The following is a 24,965-nucleotide window of genomic DNA, read 5'->3' as shown; positions in this document are numbered from 1 at the left end:
CAATGATACTGCTTTTCTAGTGAGCAAAGTTCAAGCAAGAATTATTCTGCCCTCAGCCCCTCAGTGCAAAACTAAAACATCCAAATGAATGGATGTTAAAATGCCTTCAGGATGTTGTAAATACTTTTCAAATTCTTCTGTCAGACTACATCCAAATAAAGTAGCTAGAGATGCTGCACCAAGAAACTGGCTCTTACCTCTGCAAAATCCCACTTGAAGTTTTGACCTATGTGTCTTTTACATTTACATTCCTCAGGCACCCTTATTTTTAATGATGCTCAGGAACATTTAAGAGATTCAGCTGCTTGTGTCTCTCCATTCTCACCTTCTATTTCTCTGTCAGAGTCAACCTTCATCTTCTCCAGGGAACCAACTCTTGCAAAGGACCAGGTATGCTCAGCTGACATTTAACTGAAAGAAATAGGGGCTGCTCAGCCTCCTGAAATATCTGCTCAGATCTTTTTAGGACTTGCCAGATGTACTGATCTATGGTGTGGACTAATTGGAATTGGGACAAATCCTCACATTGATTTTGTTTGAGCTAAGTTGGAACAAGAACTGAATTCTTCAGAGACAATGGCTATTCTGAGGACCCTTGCTTCTAATTTTCTATCAGATACATTTCTCCTGGAATCTGGTTGTTAGGTTCTTTTAACATAAAAGCTGCCTTGTCTCTGGTCAAAAGACTGGAATTGAGGGTGAATATTGCACTGCCTAGTGTCAAGATTTTGTAAAAGTTTCACATTCTGGTTTCTTGTCAGCTTTCAAGCAAGAGAAGAAAAAAATGATGCTTATGAAATCTAAATGCCAGAAAGGCAAATGAAAGAAAGCCCCACCTCATTTTGGTCCCAAAATTCAGCTGCAAGATGTTCAAAGAGCATTTAGGACTGGTGATGTCTGCTGGCCTTCCCTAGCTGTTTCCTTGTGGAGTCTCCTGTCAGTGAGTAATATTACCACAGATTCACAGAAGTTATACTTGCTCATTTATAAAGTGGTGTTCACTTCCCAAGCTTGACTATTTGCAGATGCAGAAAGTGAACATAGAGGATATACACAACAGCAGCAGAATGTGAGATAAAGCACAAGCAGTGATAGTCCATGCCCTCTTCATCCAAAGAGGAGACCATAGGACACTAACCTGATGCATACCTTCTTCTGTTTTCATTCTGAGAAGCTATTTGAAATCCCAAAGAAGGAGATTAAACCTGCCAATGATAAATAAATATTTTCTGATCCCATATGCATCTCTGTCTATGCCTGGTGAGAAATATTCCTTACCTTAGCATCCTTACCTTAGGATATTATGAGGTTGTTGCGAACATGAGTGGAGCTCTCCCTTTCATGGAGAGACAGAGGCCATGACCTCTTTTCTTCTCTGCTACATCTTTTAGCATGAGTGCATCAGACTCCCCTGAATGCCATGAACACAGTTATGCACTTAACAGACCATCAAGAGAACAAAGGGAAAACAGAGTAAATCACTATCTTTGCAGTTGCCAGGGTTCCTTGCATGCTTTGAATGGAAGGTGTTTTATGCCTTGCTCAAGCATGGGTGACATAGCTTTCATGTGCTGGCAGGGGCTGAGGAGTGTACAATGGCATGTTGTATCAACTCTGCATGGAAGACACTTCTGCCAAACAGAATAAGGAGTCTATTATTGAAATCTGCATGATCACTGGTGCTTCCTCCATGGACTCTCTCTCTCTCTCCTTGCTACTCAAGCTGAATTTCCAGGGTAAAGCTGCTAGCAGGATCATTCCACCTGATTTATCACCTCAGTCTGTTAAAACTCTAAATATGGATGGAGGTAGGCTAGGGAAGAGAAAGAAAGTAGCCAGTGTCAGACTATGAGGCTTCATTTTTAACACCCACGCAGCATGGGCCTGAGGGAAAGCAGAGAATAATGAGCATGGCAGCCTTGTTTTAAGAGGTTTTTGCTTCTATAAACAGAAATTAGAACACAAAACAAATTCCTGTTAAGTGTTGAATGTTGTACATCCCTCTGCATTTACATTTCAGAACATCTGGAATGTCCTGTGGGAACTTTTGCAGCTCCCCCGTAAATGGGACAGAAAGGAAAAGGAAGTCACAGAAGTCAGAATGCTCTGAGAATTAGATGCCAAATACTCATAAAACAACACAGCATCAAGGCTCAGAAGAACAGGATACAGCTATTTATTTTTCTGAATCACCTGAAAAGTCCCCATTTACTCAAGTATCTCTGTCTCAACATGTTCTGGAATTTCCCCATGGCCCATCCTCCCCTCCATGAAGTATCACAAAGCCAGATGCTTCTCTCTACATGTGGCATTCTGAAGCAAGAACTCTTTCCCAGGGATGGGACCACTAAACTGTGAATAGAAAAGTTATAAGACCTCTTCAAAAAACAAAGCTTCCCATGTTGCCACTTCTTGCACTCTGTCCCTTCTTACTACGTATAACTTCTGTGTATGCAAATGCTAGCTTTGTGCAGGCAAGTGACAATACATAGATGCTGAACAAATGTAGGGATTTGCATGGTAAGACAAAGGGAAAATGCTGTGCAATTACAGATGTGAGCATCTGAGCCCGTGACTTCTGTGCAGTTACTGAATGTTGCAATAGGGTGGGAGAAAGCATGGGTAGGACCAAATGACAAACAGTGAGGAGACAGGTTGCTGACCAACATGAGACAGGGCTTGACACTGAGACAAGGAGACATGATAACACAGCAGCTAAAGATGGAAAGCAAACAAGTCTGCCACAAAAGGGAGAAGAGGGTGTACAGAGGCAGAACATTGCATAGCACTGCAGAGGTTTGTTGAGTCTGAGAAGTGACAGTGCCATTAAGGGAATGTCCTGTTTGTTGGAAAGAAGTGCAATCTGCATCCATTTACTTGGAATGTCGTCTTCTGCTTCCTCATGGAGTCTAGAATAGCTGTCTCCAACACAAAGCTTCAGAGTACAGAACAATTTTTCTTTACATGAGAAAGTTAGCTATGAACAGACTGAAAGGAAAAATAGAAAAATTGAAATTCATAGAAGCAGTGTGAAGCCAGTTTAGAAATATTTCATTAGAAGTACAGGAGGTCTGTGGAACACATCTAAGCAGATAAGGGGAAAAGTGGTGTACACTAATGGTAAGGCATGTGAATATATATGTAAACATCTTCCAAAAACTAGATGAGACAGTGCTGGCAGAATCAATGAAAGGAAATTACAGCCAGCACCAGGGGAAAGCACTGTGGTATAGATATTTCTTGTATGCTATTCTGAACATAGCCATTCCTAAGCACATGCTTTAGCACTTCAACAAAATGAGATTAAAACATTGTCCATTCAAAGAGATTCTGTAATTAGAACTGCATTCCCAGCAAGCACATAAGCATGAAAAAATTTCTGCATCTTCTTTTTGATCGTACTACTCTTTTAAAAAATACTCAGATGAGTTTAATTTGCATGTCACAGACAACCTGATCTATATTCAGAAAGAACATTATGTCCTCCTCAGATGTCAAAATAATTTTATCTCTCAACCTGAGTTGGAGTCAGACATAAAGGATGCAATGCATGTGGCACCCATTAAAGTGTTAATCTGTAACACCTGCGGTTCACAGAAGTTTCTATGCTTTGAAATAAACCGAACCTTTCCTATTCTACCGGTGTGCAGTGCTTCCTTGTAAATTGTTTTTCTAACTTGGCTTCCAACTTTGAAAAAAAATGCAATTTAGACTTGCTACCTGGGAAGCTTAATTCAATTTCCTGCTCCATCACAGGTTCCTTGTGTCTCGAAGGAAGTGACACAGGTTGAGATTTAAGAGATAGGTTGGAGCTTTGCTTCTCTTCAAAATACTTTGTAGACCTGGCCTTAGTCTCTATGGCTATCTATCGTGTATATACAATGATATAGATATACAGTCCCCTTGGAAGTAGCTTGCAGTGGATTAAGATTTTTCTACCTACCAACTATTCATTATTGGCCTTCTCCTGTCCTTGTAACCAACCTGCGTTATAAGCATCTACAGTCTGCTTCAGTACAAAATCAGCTAGTTTAGCCTGAATTGTTACTGAAGGTGGTGTGGACTATTGGCATAACTCAGGGGGCTGAGGGAGAAATAATGCCTGGAAGATGGTGGATTCAATAATAAACAATATAAAAGAAGGATGGGGCAAGTAGTATCACAATCACCTTCTACTTGTATGCAGAGGACAGCTCTGCCTTTTAGACATAGTCTTGTTCCTTAGTACCAGAAAGGTATGAGAGTAGACAGATTAGGATTATGGTCCACCGAAACAAAGTAGAAACAAGTTGACGTCTGGCCTGGAGAAGACGAAGAACCTAGCCAACTGTCTAGGGACTGTTGGAGGGACACAGTCAGAAGGTAGTGTGTGTGTCAGGGCATGGGATGGAAGAAGAGGAGGGCAGACCAAGCTAAAGAACATGGCAAGAAGATGATAAAAGGCTGGGACAAAGATGGGAAACAGGCATTTGTGATGATGAGAGAGCACCAAAAGAACAAAAGTCGTGACTAAGAAGTACAGGTCAGGCAAACAGGTGCTGGTTAAATGGCTTTGTAAAACAGATCAGGCTTTTCATTTGGTGAAGCTTTAGTCTCTTGGAAGTACAGTTATCGTCAGGCACCAGCTGCAGAACTCAATTGCCTCTGCAGGGTCCAGCAGAAGGGCAGCAAAGCACTATGTCAGTGAAGCCTACATAAACACTGTGCTGGAAGAACAGTTCCTTTCACAAGAATGAAACACATTACTGGGAAAAAAATTACTTCTACCAAGACTCTGCAAAAGAAGGACTATGTCTGAGACATACGTCTCTTCCCAGGCTGCTCAGAACTATTTGGTAGGTATGTGAGATTGGCAGATAGTACAAAAACCATCTGTTGTAGGATTTTGTTTCAACAGCAGCAACAAGTGCTCCAGAAGTGGGATCTATGTTAGAAAATAAAACAATAGATAAATCTTATTCTAATACATTCTGCCCTAAATATTTAGGATATCAGGGACTCAATTTCAGGTGTATCTGAGATGCCTCTTACATGTCACTGGCCTTTTAGTTAGTCCTTCACCTCCTTACCAAAAGATAAGGTATGTTCGGGGTCACAGATTACAAGCAGATGGCTTGCTCTTGCTATCAAATCTGACCTCCAATGCACTCTCATTCTAGTAAGCTCTGTTTTCTTTAATAAGGTCCTTATATTCAGCATAGGGACTGCTTACGAAAAGTGCTTTTAATGAGGTCAGAATTACCACTCAGCATTTGGTTGACCCTGTGGGAATGTAAAAATGAGCTCTAGTGCTGCAATATTAGTAGATCTCTTGATACTCATCACAAGTGTCATGAAACCTGGTGTCTTCATTCTGCAGCTCCTGGGAGTTTATGACTATTTGGGAATTCTAATTTGCATTAAAAAGAAACCAGTTATGGTAACAGCAGAACTAATAATGACTGGTTTTCTACTTATTTACATACTACGTCGGTTCCTCTTTCTGCCTGTCCCTATCTCAAGTACCTCAGCTACTCCTCTGCAAATCCCCAACTTCCTCCCATGTCCCCTAACTTCAGGTCTATAACTGTATACTCCTTAACTACTCTGGCTAGTTCAGCTCATGCTTGTGCTGAAGCTTTTGCCTCAGTGACAGTATGAATATGAGGCTTCCTTTTTTTCACAGCTGCCAATTTTTGTGAAAGTTATTGTCAGTCCTGTGTAACTTCAAGGTCTTTTGCCCTTTTGCTGACTCTGGTAGGATCAGCCAGCTTGTTCAAGAGGGTGAGGCAGGCAAAGAAACTGTCAGACACAGATTTCAGTCACATTTCCTTAAAAAGCCAAGCCTTTAACTAGCCATTATGGTAATCAAAGAATAGTCATAAGATCTGTAAAGCTTAAAAATTTAGTTTCCAAAAAAATATCTCAAACCTGTTTCATAATATCTAATGATTCTCTGGACAAAATTTTTTATATATTTCAGCTGCAAAACTATATAAACTATATGTCTCTGTGACCTCTTATGGCTAGCTTTCTGCTGGCACATATCTTTTTTGAAGAGATGTGATTGATGTTAGTGAAGGCCCATTATTGTTCATTTGTTTCAAAATTATTTTCCTAAATCTGAGGAAAAAGGAATCACCTTTTCCTCGCTAATCCCATAGGCTACACGGTGTATAAAGGCTATTAGACCCTAACTGACTAGAAAGCTGTGCAGTGCAATTTTACTCCTGTCAACAGAAGGTAAAATAAAGTAGGTTTTCCTCCATGAAATTACCCTTATTCTAAGGGTTTTAATCTTCCAGGTTTAAAGGTATTCTCCGTGGTTTCCTCTCTTATATTCAGCAGTGTGCATTGATGCTCAGCTTTGTTCTCCTCACCACTTCCATTTATGCACTAGTGCTCGCATTTGAAATGAAGAAATCATTGGGAAATTCCCCCTGAAAGGGCAGCTGACTTTTCCCATGGATACAGCTAGTGCCATGCCACTCCTTGCCCTGTCTGCCTCTCATGTGCCGGTGTGCATGTGAGGACAGAGACACAACAGCTCATCCTGCCCTGGAGGCTGCTCTCATTGATTCCAGGGACTATCTGAACCAGAAACAAAGTGTGCGAGTGGCTTATAACCACCTCACTGGGACAGCAGGAAAGTGAATCCAGGCAATTTGCTACTTGTCCAGGTTTCAGCTGGGATAGAGTTAATTTTCTTTCTAGTAGCTGCTGTGTTTTGGATTTAGTATGAGAATGATGATGATAATACATACTGGTTTCGTTGTTGTTAAGTAATACTTATATTAAGTTGAGGACTTTTTCAGCTTCCCATAGAAGCTGAGAAGGAACATAGACAGGACAAGCTGGCCAGAGGAATATTCTAGACCATAGACATTATGCTCAGTATGTAAATGGGGGTTGGCCTGGGGGAAGGAATCAGCGAATGGGCTGGGCATCAGTCAGTGGGTGGTGAGCAATTGGATTGTACATCACTTTTTGTTCTATATTCTTTTTTATTGTTATTCTTTTCTCTTCTTTCACTGTTCTATTAAGCTGTTTTTATCTCAATTCATGAATTTTACTTTTTTCCTCTGATTTTGTCCCCCATCCCACAGTGGAAGATGAGGAGTGAGCAAGTGGCTGCATGGTCTTTTGCTGGGTTAAACCATGACACTGTCACTGGAAGAAGAGCCTCCCTTAGCACTGGCTTCCCAGCTGTCAGTACTCCCCCCAGGAAAGCTGCTGGTCCCCACAGTGTGTGAGAGCCTCAGGGCTGACATACAATCAGCCTGACACTTCCCCATGCTCACCCCTGCCCCTTTGCACTGCATATGAACCCACAAGCATGCCAGCATGGGGTATTTTAGCCCAAACCCAGGCTTAGTCACCAGTGTGAGTTGGAAAGAGTGGAGGCAGCTTGCTTGCAAGCAAAACCTTCCCTTCTTCCCTGCCACACCACACTGGAGCTTCAAAACCTGTCTCTGCCAGCCCAACATCTGCAATTTCTTCAGACAAACTGCACTTTGTTTTTATGAATGATTTTCTCCTCTGCACTTTTGCTCTGGAAACAATCAATCACTGCCTACCAGGAAATCAAGCACTGCAAATTAGCTCGTAGCTTTGTGGGCTGATGCCCAGGAAAACAGCAAGTGTTAGGACTCTTCACCTACCCCAAGAAAACAGTGACTCTGGCTATGCAGAGTCCTGTCTGGTACATACCAGCCACAAACCACTACCAGTGTCTCCTGTGTCTGTGAAATTAGTCAGTTTGAGTCTCATGTGCAACCTCTAACTCCAGCTGCCAGTCCTATGCATCAAAAAATACACGCTAAAAAGACACGGTTACCTCATAAATCCAGATTTGCTTTTTACACCTTTTGAGTCTATTTAGGTTCTTGGAGCCTTTAGGATAGACTGACATTATGTTTTCCAGCTTCTCTCCAAAAAACAAAATGATGACAAAATCTGGGTTTGCCAGTGACACTAGAGGGGCTGCCAAGGTTTCTGCTCTTGATTGGCACAATGGCCGGTCATTTACAGGCACTGTCTAAAGCCTGACATTTTATTTCAAGGCAAAATCAAGCTATAAACCACAATGGTTCTGGATAAACTTCACAAGCACTTCAGCAGGAATGGAGGGTAGGGAGACATAACCTCAGCAGCAGCCTGAGGGAAATCTTTCCTTTTCATTATCTTTTAGTTCACTAAAATTGGGGGGGAACCAAGTAATTGCAAAATTCAAGAGGCTGATATGAGGAGATGAAATAGCTTCAGACAGTTAAACGGCTTTAAGATTCACAATACTCTTTAAATTTGGATTCCCTTACTATACTCATGCTCTCACCTCCCTGATGCCTGAGAACCGCCTCCAGCCAGGAATCAGGATAGGGTTATTCAGATACCACAGTGTTTGAAGTGCCACACAATGCTACTGCCTATTGAACATTTTCCATATGATGTCTATGCATAAACTTTCATCATTCATTTTGACCTGTGTATGTGATAGGTCTGCCTTAAAAAAAAACGAATGAAAAGAGAGGGGTTTTTTTTTTTGTTGACCAAAAAAGAACATCAGAAGTCAGAAGCTGGTGGAAGAGTCAGTGACTTTTCCAAAGCATTGCAGCAAAAAGACAAGAAAATTGAAAAGAAGAATTTCACTGAAAAGGTAATAATGAGCATGTTACTCCTTGATTTTCATATTCTGCCAAGTATCATATTTTGACTACTTAAAGAAGAGATCTCACTTTTCCATTTTTAATATCCTATTTACCTAGAAGTGATTGCAAATTGCCAAAAGGATCTTTCTATTGCCTTGGAAATGGAAGCATGCCCTCAGAAGGAGTGGAAATAACATGTTTCCCTGGAAAAGCAGTGAAGTCAAGGCAGAGCAGAGGCCTTGCTGTACCTGAGCACCTACAGTAATGTGAAGGAACACCTCTCCCCTCTGGTCCACAGGCCTGCTCCTAAGGATCCTGTTTCTAGGAGGCTTACCCTCATTTATGCCTTCTGAACTGGGCAGGACACAGGAAAAGGGAACAGGACCATTTCACATCACATCATGGAGGTGCTTGGCACTGGGGTAAGAGTGCATGTGAGGGCTATTACCTTAGCCAACATGTCTCAGGCTGAGGCAGAGGGTTTCATAGCTAAAACCAAGAGCTGGTAAAGCTGGGGTTAAGGCTTTTCAGACATAATAGTTTCTTGTAGAAGTCAAGTAGAGTGAAGTCCTGAAGATGTAGCATCTTCCCTAGGGTTTAAAGGTCCATTAAGACTTACATGTACTGCAAATGGCTTCTACTATACTGTGCCTGGCATCAGATTTTTAATGACTGAAGGTGATCTATAACAAGATAACATGTTCATATCTGAGGACAAAGAAACAGGAGGATACTGCAGGAGGTTTCCACCGCCAATTTCATGCGAGTATTGTCTATTTTCCACACTCTGCCTATAAACACCTATGTGATACATTTTCTCATCAAGCTCAGAGTTCCAGAGGTAATTAGAAAAACAATGCTTTATTCTGCTGTCTGTAGGATATATTTTTATTTTTATTGCCCTACTCTGTATCATTACTTGATACTGACACTACAGCTGTCTCTGACTTTATATGCTAACGCCAGGTCTGACACCAACTTAACTGGAGTTAAGCAAGTACTTAACTGATCCCTCGGGAATCAGGTCTTTTAATGTTAAAGAAGAAAAAAGAGATGAATAATAATGATTTGAAGTTCTTGTGTTTCTTGGTGCCTATCTTGAAATACTTAGGGTACGCTTGTTTGTTTTTTTTTTTAACTGCAAAACTTCAAACCACCAAGCATAAATTAGCACGTATGTAAAGCCTCACAGAACTAGAACTTAAGTAGATTGCACTGTGGAGAAATATTTTGTAGTAATTTAGACTTGTTTTATAAAAAGTAATTAGTAATTAGCTAATATTCCATTGTGGCTTTCCTGCAACTGCTGTTAGAATCTTTTGAACACAACAGAACATGAGATAACAGGCAAAAAATAATGCAGATTGAAAGATGGCAATGAAAACTGTACAGGCTAATGCAATCCACCTGAGACAATGAGGCCAAATTTGTTGCTGAAAAGAATGCTGTATGGGAAAAACCCATAAGGAAATGCAACAGTCACAGCACAGGACAGAGCTGTTAGCAGGAGTGCAGCTGTCTCATGTTCAAAGCAGTCATTGGAGTGATAGCTTCCCATAACTGTCTCAGCATAAGCAAAGGTAATAGAACGTGTGGGCCCAAGATCAAGACTCAGCAATGACAATTTCCCTGATGAAGGTCAAAAGCTGCATTACCATTACCCAGTATTTTACAGATCATTTTATCTTGCAGATAAGAACAGAAATGACTGCTGCTATTGTTGTCAGAGAGATTTTGGTGTACTGTGAAAATGGTGTCCTTATCCATTGAAGTCAGGAGGAGTTTTATAGTTCATTCTAATAGACTCTGGGCCAGATGCTAAAGTATGCCAGGGCCTGCTTGCATCCTTTTTTCGGCAGAGCTGGTCAGAACACAAAAAAGTACTTGCAAAAACTCTTGCCAAAGCCCACTTCCAAACAATTAAAGGCTGATTTTATCACTATCAATGTATCTTTTGCAAATCTCCAGAGGTCCCTTCCAACCCCATGTGATTCTGTGACACCATCTGTGACACCTGTACTAGAAGAAATGTTGCTGAAAATTAATATATTTTCAGTGGCTTTAGTAAATTCTTAACAATGCAGACTTCAGGCATATGTGTACCAGGAATTCAAGAGTAAATTTTCAACATGTAAAATCATATTGTCTGTCCAATTTAAGATGTTTCAAAGGGCCCAATTTTCTAGATGACCAGTACTCAGCTCTTCCTCAGAAATGTTTTAGGATATTTTTACATTCGCTACTCACTTCTGAAAATACAATCCCAGATTCCAAGAGTTAGGCTTGTTCAGTCAGGGATCAGAAACTATTCTAAAAGCATTTGCGTTTCCCAAGTCTCAATACCTAAAGTTAAAGGCCTGTTTTACATTAATATTGCACCATCTTAGTAAGTTGCCTAGTCCCTAAATTGTCTAGTTCACAAAGTAGGTGTGGGATGCTTCTTCCCCAAAATGAACCCAAAAGACCATCCTAGAAATAAGAACCTTCCAGTTTCTCTGTGCAACATATGTATGACTTTAAGAGTGCATTTCATGGATGCAAATGAGGATAGTGATACCATTTAAACTCTACAAATCTCAATAAATACATTTGGTTTGTCTCCCCTCTCCTCCTTGCCTTGCCTTGCCTTGCCTTGCCTTGCCTTGCCTTGCCTTCCCTTGCCTTTTTCCTTTCCTCCCTTTCCTTTCCCTCTCTCTCTCATTTTTCAGGATCTGCTCCCAGTTGAAAAGTTGCTTTGTACTTAGTGAAATAATGATAATTTTTTTTAAAGGCAAAATATCAAGACCCTGAGGAATCTCTTAATGAATGAAACTTAAAACAGTATTTTGTTGGGCTAATTGCATGCTGTAAAAGATTTCAGGTTAAATCTGAAGATATATGTGGTTTGAGGTTGCAGTGTTATGGATGAAATCATTTGAATGCCCTTCTTCATTATTACCTGGCTTATTTCTTTGAGCAAATAATAATAGTCTAATCATTGCCCTTGGATATGTGCATGCAAGTCTCTCTGAAGACAAGAGGACTTTTGCATGTATATCCCAGGGCAAGGTTTTGCCCTATATTTTCAGTGATAAAGACTATTTTAAGCCCATTTTTAATGAATAGTTCACCAAGTTCTTTTTCTTTTCTTGTGGATAAACTAGTAAAAATGTCTAATGTAATAGCGGAATATGTCATTCTAGCTGGCAGCAAGGCCAGTTTAGCAAAAGTGACAGGCAATTGTTTCATTTCTTATTATGAACATTGCATGCCGAGTGATCTCCTGTTGGAATTTACTTTGTTCTTTGAGCATGTAACAAAACTATAAGATTTAAATTGTATATAAGGAATCTGTGCAACTTTTTCTTGTTGTGCAAAGCAAACTATTATTTCACAGTAATAAGAGATTGAATACCCTGCTATTCACTGCATTACCTATCTGTCCTTGAAGTCTTTCCCACAATGCATTTGTGGAGCTTTTGATTAGCTTAATTTTAAATGTCCCAAGTGATAGGACATCAAGACTTCCCCTCTGCCGTAACTGTTTCACAGTGTATGCAATCCCAGTGTCAGAAACTTTCTCTGGTATAAAATAATGCGATTTTTTTTTCTATAATTTAGTAATATTACCTGTATACACAAACTATATATACCCAGCCCTTGTTCTGGTTGGGGACTTTAACCTACCGGACATCTGCTGGAAATATAACACAGCAGAGAGCACAAATGCTAGGAGGTTCCTTGAGTGTATGGAAGATAACTTCTTGACACAACTGGTAGGTGAGCCTACCAGAGGAGGCACCTCACTACACCTACTCTTCACAAAGAAAGGACTAATGGGAGATGTGGTAGTCGGAGGCCATCTTGGGCTTAGTGACCATGAAATGGTCACATTCTCAATTATTAGAGAGGTAAGGAGGGGGGTTAGCAAAACCTCCACCTTGGATTTCCGGAGGGCAGACTTTAGTCTGTTCAGAGCTATGGATGAGCAGAAGGCTGAGATACTTAGTGCCTTCTTTGCTTCTGTCTTCAATACTCAGATTAACTACCCCCAGGGTGTTCAGCCTCCTGAGCTGGAAGATAAGGATAGAGAGCAGAACAACACCCCAGTAATCCACGAGGATGATCTGCTTGAGGGTAAGAAGGCTCTACAGAGGGACCTGGACATGCCAGGTGATGCATTTCAGTCACAACAACCCCAGGAAATGCTACAGGCTTGGAAAAGAGTGGTCGGAAAGCTGTCCAGCAGAAAAGGACCTGGGGGTGTTGGTGGACAGTCAGCTTAACATGAGCCACCAGTGCGCGTGCTTGAGGGTAAGAAGGCTCTACAGAGGGACCTGGACATGCCAGGTGATGCATTTCAGTCACAACAACCCCAGGAAATGCTACAGGCTTGGAAAAGAGTGGTCGGAAAGCTGTCCAGCAGAAAAGGACCTGGGGGTGTTGGTGGACAGTCAGCTTAACATGAGCCACCAGTGCGCGCAGGTGGCCAAGAAAGCAAACAGCATCCTGGCCTGTATCAGGAATAGCGTGGCCAGCAGGAGTAGGGAAGTGACTGTGCCCCTGTACTCAGCACTGGTGAGGCCTCACCTCGAGTACTGTGTTCAGTTCTGGGCCCCTCACTACAAGAAGGACATTGAAGTGCTGGAGCGTGTCCAGAAAAGAGTCACCAAGCTGGTGAGAGGTCTAGAGAACAAGTCATATGAGGAGAGGCTAAGGGAACTGGGCATGTTTAGTCTGGAGGAGGCAGAGGGGAGACCTCATTGCCCTCTACAACTACCTGAAAGGAGGTCATAGAGAGGTGGGTGTTGGCCTCTTCTCCCAGGTGAATAATGACAAGACTAGAGGAAAAGGTATAAAGTTGCAGTAGGGGAGGTTTAGATTAGATATTAGGAAGAATTACTTTACTGAGAGAGTGGTCAGGCACTGGAACAGCCTGCCCAGGGAGGTGGTGGAGTCACCATCCCTGGAGGCATTTAAGAAACATTTAGATGTGGCACTTCAGGGCATGGTCTAGTGCCTGAGATTGTTGGGTGTGGTGATTGTTGCGGTGACGGGTTGTTGGTTTTTTGGTTTTGGTGCTGTGTGTTCTTTGTGTTGTGGGGTCTTTTTGGTTGTGTTTTGGTGGTTTTTTTTTAATATGGTTGGCCTCGATGATCTCAAAGCCCCTTCCAACCATAAAGATTCTGTGATTCTGTCAACCCTGGACAGCCCTATTGCCTATGTGGGTACTCTTCAAGTGTTTATAGGCTGTAACTGTACTATAATCTACCCCCAAACGTGGCTTTGTGTCTCATTTGAGTGCCTACCCTTGCTGATGGCCTGTTCCTGACACCTGATTGCTGCTCAATGCCTGGATCTGCTGGTCCCGGTGCCCTGCTCCCTGGTTGGAGCTGTAAGATGGGCCCAGGCTGCCAGGCTCTGTCCTGCCTTATGGCTGTGCCATCAACAAGTCTCTGTGTCTCATAGATTCAGTCTATCTCTGTATGATCTTGTCCTGCTATTAATGATAAGTGTAAGAGAATGGGCTAACTACTACATTGGGGATTAAACCATGACTTGGGTTTGTTGGCCTGTTTTGATATTCACATGAGATAATGAGGCAAAAATTGCTGTTGTACAGAGTCCTGCTGTGGGTCAAAAATTACAGAAGCAGATCGGAAACCCTGGACCGTCGACACTATCGGGCAATGGCAAAACACAGAGAGACCAGGACTGCTGCAACGGCAGCATGTTCCCTCACAGTTACAGCCCAGAGGAACATCTGCTCCTGGGGAGCAGAGATGCTCCAGGGCTGTGCTGCTCTGAGTTTCATTAAGATAGTGCAGGAGCAGCTCAATTAAGAGATGAAATTTATTAGAGTGTTGCCCTTTCTGAGCCAGCTGCACTCCCTTTGTGTGTCTACAGCCATTTCTTCACCCTCTGGGGTGGCAGAAAAGATGGTTTTAGTTCTCACACCACCTCCAAACAAGCCCTCATATCAGGTGTTGATCAAGGAACATAGGCAATGAATCAGTCCCACCGTCTTAATATTAAATACCAGGAAGAAAAGATGACCAAAGCAAACTGCAGTATTGTGTAGTGGAACAAAATCTTTCAGTGGAGATGAGAAATTCTAAGAAGACCTATCAAACTAGAAAAATTGGCAACACAAGGGCAGATTAGATTCATTTTAGACAAGTGCAAGGTAATGAACACTGGAAGGAACAATTTAAGCTACCGATACATACTGATGGATTCAGAATTAGCTGTTATTTCTTAGTAAAAGAGTTCTAGGCATCATTACAAATCATTCAATGAAGACATCTGTTCTGCGTGCAGAAGCAGCAAATACGATGTTTGGCTGTGTAGGGAAGGAGATGGTGAATAGCACAGACAAAATGATATAATGCTATTGTGCAAAACCTGCTGTACAGCATGTCCTTACTTTGAATTCTACATTTACTTTTGGTCACCTCAGCTCAAAGAGGCCATGAGAGAAATTGGAAGAGATGTTGAGAAAGGCAAGTGAAAATTATTAGAATCACAGGGGAATATTTCAAATAGGGACAAAATATAGAAGAATCAGATCCATTAATCTGGTTAGGAGAAAAGTGAGGTGTGGTAGAAGAGAGCTCTCTAAAATACTTTATGGCATAGAAAGAAAGCAGAGCATATATTACTGACTCCATTTTCCTATAATGTAGGCATACTCAAAGGATGTTCTGTGAAGAACAGTAGATTCTAAAAGGACACAGTAAAATATCATTGTATACAGAGTAAAATAGCCTGTAATACCCTGGGATGCAGGATGAAAATGCAGCAAGAGGATTCAGGCTCTTATTAGACATTAATGATGGTGACTGTCATTTACAGGAGGATCCCACAACCACTGCAGGAGTGCTTTGAAAGTGCCTTCCTATAAATAAGGAATATTGTAAGAAAATACAAAGAGACAGAATGGGCTATAATTTCATAAATTCAGATAAAATATCAATATCAAAATCTGTAATATCTGCATGACACAGGGCACTTGCACTAACCCATTGTTGGTGACAAAAAGGAGAGGATGATACTGTGAAACACAGATCTTAGAGTTTTGTTAATGTGAATTTTAGTCTGCAGCACTAAACATCAGCCCTCCCTGCTAGACTAGCTCCTGAATCTACACAGATATTACTAAGAAGCCCATCACACCTCTGTGCCTCCATGAACAATGCTCACTAATATCTCACTGTGGGACATCCTTCCATTGAGAATCAGCTTCATGCACTGTATTTCAATTCACAACTGAATTTAGACAGTTCTCTCCCTTCCCAAAAACTGGCAGTGAGGCTGAGGACAGAGGGAAATGAATGTCTGGGACTTCACAAAACATGGTAGCAGAAATAAAGGAAAAGAGACGTGCATGTGATGGGAAAGAGAGAAGTCAAAGGAAAAATCCTCAAATAAATGATACAGGGAGAAAAAGGTGAAACATATGAGAGACAGGAGGGTATGAGGAAACAAAAAAAAAAGTGATGACAAAATGGAATAAAAAGAGACTGAAAGGGAAGAGGGGTCAAAGTAAAGATTATAGCACAGATTATTCAGAGGCCACAAAGAGTAGGAAATATAAAAGCATATAAATTAGAGGGAAAAGAAAGGCAGGCAAGTACAGGAGAAGAGGCAGAAAGAAGAGATACAAGGAAAGGAGACCTTAAAAGGAATAAACAAATCAGAAAAAAACCTATTAAAGATCAACCTGAAACATGCCATGCCATGCCATGTCAAGAAAGACTGTTTCCATAGAAATTAAAGCATGCTAAAAGGCATCTAGATGACAGAAAGTGAATAGACTCAATTGAGGATGTATGGAAAGCGGCACGAGAGAGAGAAGACCATGCAAATGCACTACCAATATACTACCAATGCCTTCCAGCATGGAACAGAGAATGAAGTCTGCCCCAGCAGCTACCTCTGACTCAGAGTTTCTTCTGGGATTTCTGTGTAGGATCAAAGTGTAAGGTATATGAAAATACAATACAATTAAAATATCTTAGTGGTATAAATGTTGGACAATTCATAACACAACAGAACTAAGAGCAAATTCTTCTAACTATCTTAGAAAAAACCACATATTTTCTGTATGGTATTGTTAATCCTAGGGGAAAATGTACCTTTTGCAGAAGCACTAGAAAGAATGGACCAGCCCATGATTTCTGTCCTTCCACAAAAATGGAAAGCTAGTGGCTTTGTTAAAGTAAGTTCTATTGCACTGCTAGCTGGGAAATAAAATTATCATCAATTAACATTAAATAATTTTCAAAAGTCTTTAAAAGAGTTTTTCTGTAGCTAATAATGTTCTGATTTTAGAATACGACTGTTACTCAGAGCATAAGAACAAGTTCTGTAATCTCACTGGATTTCCAGTCCTCAACACGTGATTTTACAATGCAGTTACAAAACCGCATGTCATCCACTCTGGTTACTTTATACCCATAGGGGAGAGAGATCCCAAGTAAGCCTGATATTTGTCCTCCATCCATTTGCTTCTACAGCCTAGCAGGCTGTCAGACCTGTTGGGTCTTAAGGGGTAGGACTTTAGCCACATTCTTCAGAGATATCACTGACTTTTTTGACCTTTTACAATTATCAGTATCAGTGTTTCCTCCCTTGCCTTTTGTTTGCCCATTTAGATAGTAAACAGTTTAACACAAGGTGTTCTACAGCATACAGTGTGTAAAGACTTCAGGCCATACTCTAAGGCAAGGATAACAATCTACTAAACATAGTTAATGCATTATCTATGGCTGTTATTTGCAATTTGCTTAGGTATCGATTGCTCTCTCTATACATCCCTGTCCTGGTCCAATAAGAGCACAAATATGAGATATTTGTTATTTTTCTATGCATTTAATCTAAAAGAATAAGCTTTTGTTTTTTTCTCCAATCTCTAAGGGAGCTTGTGATGGAGACTAATATGGTAAATGGGATGTAGTGAGCAAATTGCTATGAATCTTTCGGCTTTTTCATTTTCTTGTAGGTTCTATCACTTTAAAAACCTCACTTTCTAGAGATAATTCTTTGGCTACTGAATACATTTCAGTCATCTCTATAATCTTTTTTATTTTGCTTCATTTAAATTTTTCAACTAATTTTCAGACTGGAAAATGAATAAACTTAGGACTGGAGCTGGGTAATAAGGATTAAGAGGCTTTTTTGATTCTATCATATTTTCTACTCTGATTCATTTTCAGAACTAGCAACTCCTCTCTTAGTTTCTAGTGTTGATGAAAAGGAGAAAAAAATGATGGAAGAGACAAAAGGTGGAAAGGAGAGCTGGGTTAAAAAGCATATTAGGAAGAAAGTACTATCTATAATTTAATATTGCTTAGTCTTTCTGCTCACAGATTTGGAAGAGTGATTTCTCTGTGATGTTAGAGTCAGCACTTTACTGCTGCTTTTCCATTTCATGTGGGGCTGCCTTCTTTTTGCAACCTGGACAGTAACTCTGCGTCCCTCATCCTGGCACTATTACTTGGCAGAGCAACATTTAATGCAAATAAAAATTATAGTGGGATTTACTTCCCCTTCCTACAGCAAGGCTTATCTCCCTGGGCTTCCCCTCAGTTATTCTTGACCAACTGGATTGAACTCTTGGATTCTTGTCACAGCAGCTCTGCATTCCATATTCAGCTTAGAAGGGGATTTCTGTTGCCCTGTGAATCCTGAATCATGCTTACCAGTGGAGTGGGAGGCCCAGTTCAAAACAAATCCTCACTGAGAATAAATTCATACCCACTGAAGTTAACAGACCTGCATCAGTGCTTATAACTTCCTAACCTTTATCTACACTCCACTCACAGCATTATTACAACTGGTTTTGTGGCTCATTTTATATATGCTTGTTTATCATTCCCAGGAACAGTTTGATTCATTCTTCTAAGACCACTCTCCTCTGGCTTTCTCCCATTCAGATTAGCCATTTAGTACTCATGGCTTCAGTTCAGCAAAGCACTTAAGCACAAGCTGAAGCAAATGCATTTTAAACATGCAGTGACGTGTGTTGCTGATATATCATTAGGACTTAATATTTATATGGACACGGTGCCTAGCAACCCAGTCCCGTTCCAGGAGTTCTGCTGCTGCTGCGTGTTGTACTGCCACACAACAGAAAGACAAACATTGTTCCCAGAAGCTTCCAGTCCTGAGCTTTATGTATTGTACATTCTTTGAATGTGTTATGAATACTAACCTGTGTAACCACTGCATTATGCTGAGGGTTAGATGCGCTAAGGTCGCTCCCATTTATTGATAAGGAAAATTAAGCAGCAAAACAATTGTCAGTGTCAGCCTTTCTGCACCAGCATTGACAGTTTGTCCTGTTACCCCTCATGGGCTGGATGCCAGGCTAGATGTACTTCGTATTCCTCCATTCTTTTGGATTTAGGTTTGGCCACTATACTAAAGCACTGCTTCCAGGGCTAGGCATGTAAATTGAACAATATGTTGATCAAGAAGAAAACACGCCTATATGCTATATTGATTGCATGAGCATAGAGGATTTGCAAGCTCTTAAATATGTGCAACAACAGCTAATGAATCAGTGTTACAAAGAACACCAGCCATTATATAAAGACATCCATTTACAGCACAGCATAGTTTTGTTCTTGCTTGGTTTAGTCTACTATGGATTTCTACAACCTTTTTGCCAGTTAATCAGTCTCTTCTGGGGTTGACAGTTATTCTGGAAAGGTTTAATTTAATTCTGCCACAAGATGGGTTGAAAAGGTCATATTTCTGTTTTGTACATCCTCACAAACTGGGCTTTAGAGATGCAAAACTAAAATCAGTGTGTTTCATGTATGCTTCATCATGTGCTCTCCTGACACTGAAAAGGTAGGGGAATAATTTTAGATGCAAGATGTAAGGTGGGTTCCTCCTCCTGCTCTCCTTCCCAGGTTATAATCATTAAATAGGAATGGTTTTGCAGGGCTGTTATTCTGGGGCAGGTCAGCTCCTAATTCAATATATCCAAACTGTGTCATACACTTAGCATTAGATCTGTCTGTACTTGTTTGAAAGTAGGCTGATACCAAGAAGATATTTTGCCCAATCTGGAGACATTCACACATCTCTCTGAGGTCATTAGAAGCAGATCAGCAAATTAAAAGGTTTATGGGTTTAATCCACTGTGTAAATCCCCTTATTCAATTAAGAGGATTTGATTGTGCCCAATCTCATGTGATAATCTCCCATGGCCCATCCATTGAACACCCACTAGTTGTTACTACAAAGAAGTACTTGGACTATCATGGCCCTTGGTTAGTTATGGTAGGTACCACTCTCTGGTTCAGAGGCAAAGGCAAATCTCCTTGGTTTAGCTTCACCTGTAGATATTTTTCAACAGATCTACTCAAAATGTTGTCTGTATCTTTGTGTACACTGTGACACATACAAGGAAATACTTCATTAGTATACTTAAAGACTATTGTAGTGTTGTAGTCTCTCTGTCTCACTTTACTTTAGGTGGACTTCAACCCTGCCAAGGCAGTGACTGCTCCTAAATCTCTGCTTGCAGAAGACCCAGCACTGCTTGCAGACGCCGTAGTCTTCCTGTATCAGTACAATACACACAATAAATCATAGGCTCGTTCACATGTGAATGGCAGACAATTAGTTCTCTCTCGCCTTCCAGGGAAGAATTCCCTGCCGCGGCTCCATCTTCCCCGTCCAGCACCATGGACAGAAGCCGTTTCCTTCTCACCCCCTTCCCCAGTCCTACCTGCTTTGGTAGATTCTGATTTATTTTTTTTGTAATCAAATGCCTAAATTAATAAGTAACCTTCGGGTCTCTGCAAATGTGTGCCTCTGTGGATGAAGTCAGAAGTTAAAGCAAGACAACCACGAAGTGCAAGTAACATTTAAACTGAATATTTTTGTTTTACCACCACTGTTTTTCCATACCTCAGGGTTTGTTCCCTCTTTATCCTTTAAAAAAGGCCACCAGACACTTTTTTATTTTTTAAGGCTGACACAAATGAAAGAAACTGGTGGTCTGTGAAAACAGAAGCAGCAAGGAACCCTAAGAACAGAGTCTGGCATTCAACACAAAAGGGAATGTGCTATAAGAAATACAACAAGAGCATCCAGTTCACCAAAAGACTTATCCTTCCCTTTTCCTTTCATCCAGAAGTAGCCAGTAAAGGCAGAATAGCAAAGAAGGCTCAGAGAAGTACACTGACTACAGTGGTCAAGAATCCCAAGGAAAGGTTTTTGTCAGAAATAAAGACAAATTTGATGTCTCCTCTTTAGCCTTTCTTTACAAAACCCAAGCCACAGGCATTTCTCCAATGGATAATTATCTTCTAACTAAAAATGCAATTTGAAAATGACTCAAGCTGTTTGCAAATTCAGGTTGGATTTGCAGGCTGCTTTAGCTAAAATGAATAAAAGAAATACATAAAGGGGAGGATGGATAAAGCTGAAATATTTCACTTCAATATTTTCCTCCATTTTTTTTCTTTTTTTTTTTTTTTATATTGTGAAGACTTCTTTGACATCAAATGGAACAAAAATTATTTTATTTCACTATTTTCATTTCCAGTTTTAAATAAAATTATACTTATTGAATGTTTTATCTGGACGGAGAGGAGAACTAAGAGTATGTTTTGGCAAGAACATTTTCTTTGTTAGTTTCAAGTTATCATTCTTAGTAGTTTCCTTCCTTTCTTCAGTTACAGTATTAAAAATTGTTTTCACTGCACTAGAGCAAACCACAAAATGGTTTTGTGCAATTAGCAACCTTGCTTGGTAGAGACAGGGGACTAGAATAGCAAAGGTGCAGGTATTTATTGATAGAGGTCTCTGGGGTACAATTATGTCTGGAACTTGAACTTGGGAAGCTTCAGAAACAGCGGTACACACAGGAGAGACACAAGACTGGCATGGCATAAGGAACTTAATATCACATAGGGAATAGTACATTAAATCAGAGGCCAGCATAATAGAAGTTGTTCTGGCAATCAGGATTAAGATCAACTGACAAAACTGAACCAGATCAGGTGGTATAAAACCCAGAGAAAATCAAATGCAAATGGCTGAGAATAAAAAAAAAGCTAACATAACAAACCTGACAGTACTTCTTTCAAACCTGATGAAGGATTGTGCAGGTTTTATGTGATGTGGAGCCAGTGCCGCCGGCTCTTTGCATGTCTGGTACCTGGCCTCCCTGAAACCCACTGGGGTGTTAGTTGTTTGGCCCACAGCAGTCACCTCACACTTTGTTGAGCAGTTAATAACCAGCTCCTGTGATGTCAGCCTTAGTTGTCACTGTCATCGAACAGCAATAAAATCTGGGTCTGAGAGTTGTTTCATAACAACTACTTATGCCCTAGCAGGGAAGGCTTCAGACTCCACACTTTGGAGCCTCTATGAAGTATTTTATATTTTGAGTCTTGATTTTCTCCGTCTAAAAGGACACGTTTTCAAATTCTTTGTGTGTCTTCCAGGGTCTGTGGAGGAAGAAGAGATCGAAATGACAGAGGTAGCTACAGCAGTCAGAAGAGAGGAAGGGAAACTCGTTATAACACAGCAGAGACTGCTGTGGTGCATACTTCCACACTTCTTGGCCACTGACCAGCACAGCTGGGAACAGTCTATGTCTTTGAATACAGCCAGTAGATCATGAGCCGTACTAAGATTTCACACAGTATTGGCGATTTCAGAAGATAAACCCTTCTACGTTACTTCATGTTCAGCGCAGTTTTGGGATAACTCCAGAGCTGACACATCACACTTACTGCAATATCTCTGTGTTCAGCATGTGACTGGCTGTCCCTAGACCTGCACCCAGATGCTCATCTCCAGGGACAATTCTCCAGGGACAGGTGGGAAGAGCATCCTGTGAGTGAATGCACTGCATGCCCCTGTTCGGGACTCTCAAGTCTGTATAGATTTTACCCCCAGCAACTGTTTTTCCAGCTTAGACAAAGAGAAACCTCTTACAATTAAATATTCATATGACTTGAGTGGGAAAATGTTGTTGTTCTTTGCATACATTAGATTCATCTTTTCAACAGAGAATTGAAAATAAATGTTCAAAATCTGTAAATGATTTCTTTTAATACCTTTATCCTTGTTAACATATGTGAAACATAAAGATTCAAAGATTCACTGGGCATTTTTCAAATATGTATAGGTTGTTCCTGAGTTTTCATAAGAAGAACCACTCAAGGGAAACTGTAAAATAGCTCTGGTAGGAAGTCTGTATACTTAAAAAAAAAAAAAAAAGTAAGAAAGAAACCTTACATCTTCAGCTTAGCAGATTCACTAGCTTACCTTTGTGGCTGCATTTAGCACTTTGATATAAACTTTGTAATAGAATGAGTACATGAAGAAGTCAGGCCTTATCCTACAGATCCTCTGCACCACTGAGTATGGTTTTACTTCAAATCCTTGTTGGGACACTAAAGATTAAAGAGTGGCTTCACCTGAGAAACAAAAAAGGGGAAAAATAGTTGAGTAGAGAAAGGGAAAAGAAGCAAGAAGAAACAGCTGCATTTGCTACCTTTAATTGAAAAAGGTAGAAAAGCTGTGAACAATCACATTCTTTCCTTAACCTGATGTTTAGAGGAATTGAAGATGTGATTGTAGCTGGGTAGGAGGAATGCAACTCCAGCAGTGTCCAAGGTAAAAGAAAAAACCCGCTCTGTGCAATCCAAATAGCTCATGGTGCTGCCCAGAGCACCTCCAGTAGCAGTTCCTACAGGCAGTTAAGATGCTGCTGGATTTAGGACAACCTGAGATATCACCTAGGTCTTTTAGCTGAGCTGGTGATATACTTGTCCCAGGTCCTTGTGATCCTTCCAGGGGCACCAGACTAGGAGCAACAGATCATTTACACCAGCCAGCCTGTGAATTTCTCTGATCAGAAATAGTATGAAAGGCACACCATGAGAGGGAGATAGAGTGCCGTATGAAAAGTGTGTTGTTACACCATTTTTTTTTACTTTTAGTATGAACCAAGGGATTTCCCTGCATGTTTGCTTACTGCTTTTGTTTTGACTGCCTACTGACATTCAATTGCCAGAGCCCTATTTCAGATTTAGTAGGTGATGTTTCCTTTGCTGTTGCCTTTCATTCTGCCAATAACAGGTCCAGATCAACTTGTCATTGAGAAAATGGGCTCCAGTATTTCACAACTTGTGTAATTGCTTCCCTTCCTTCTCCTTTTATCTCTGTCTTTCTACAGCATCTCCACTCTTTTTCTTTTGTTTTTTCATTTTCCTTTATGGCATATCCAGGATCAATGAAGGTGCATAAAGGAATTGGTAAAGAAAAATTAATATGTGTTTGTGGGCATGCTTGCATCTAATGATGATGAGATACAGGGAAAATAATCTACACACAGCAAATCTGACAGCAGTAGAAGTCAGCTAAGCTTCCCTGAAAACATTCAGGCCTGCATTTGCCCTATCAGCATTAGTTTTTGGCAAAGGAAGTACATCTTTGCATTTAAATTAAGCAGGTTGAAGGGTGGAATATAAGTGGCATTTATCTGCACCACTGATGCTCAGTAAGTCAATCTCAACGCTGGTTCATCCACGGGTGGTGAAGCCAAATTTGCATGATGTTCCCATCTGGCAAATGACATCTAGGGACCTCTCCATAGTATGAGGCAGTGATTGCTAGGGAGCAGTGTTCAAATAGTCACTTAGCAGACTGGTGATGGGGCAAATCTATGTTTATAAGCCCAAGGAGACAGAGAACTGTTATTGCTCCCCACAGGAGACAGCTGGCGCCTGCTGGATGAGCGTAGGAACAGTTCTGCAGTTCACATTGCAGTGTCATCCAGCCCTGAGCTCTGCTTTGACTCTTTTCCTTCCCACGTGTGGTTTCCAACATCCCACTGCCAGGATGACATTTCTTCTCACTGCTGCTGGTAGCTGGCTTCCTTGCTGTTTGGAAACCCCAACAGGCATTATGACTGAGCCATGTCAGTGTGATTGACAGGTTTGTACACACAGCAGGCTGGGGCATCCAAGAAGCACTGATGACAGCTCACAGACATGTGAAGGCAAGACAGCAAGTGGATTTGGCAAGCTGAGGAACAATCAAAACAGGCCTTGACTTCAGCATATGAGCTTTGGGGAAGCAGTGGGGCAAGTCCAGAGTTTGAATTTGGTGCATGGGGTGAAAGGCAGGCAAAGAAGGATGACGAGATGAACAGCCACGGTCAAAGAGGGATGTCAGATAAGAGGGATGATACAAGGGAATAGGAAGAAGAAAAAAAAAAAAAAAAAAAAAAAAAAAAAAAATTTAATTCCCCCCCTAAACTGGGGCCTTTTTTTTTTTTCTTCCTGTTCTTCATCCCGGCCATCAAACGCCCTGCACTAC

Source organism: Calidris pugnax, unplaced genomic scaffold (genome assembly GCF_001431845.1).
Source record: "Calidris pugnax isolate Ruff unplaced genomic scaffold, ASM143184v1 scaffold44, whole genome shotgun sequence".
NCBI lineage: Eukaryota > Metazoa > Chordata > Aves > Charadriiformes > Scolopacidae > Calidris > Calidris pugnax.
The sequence above is the reverse complement of the archived record's forward strand: the minus strand, read 5'-3'. Positions refer to the sequence as shown.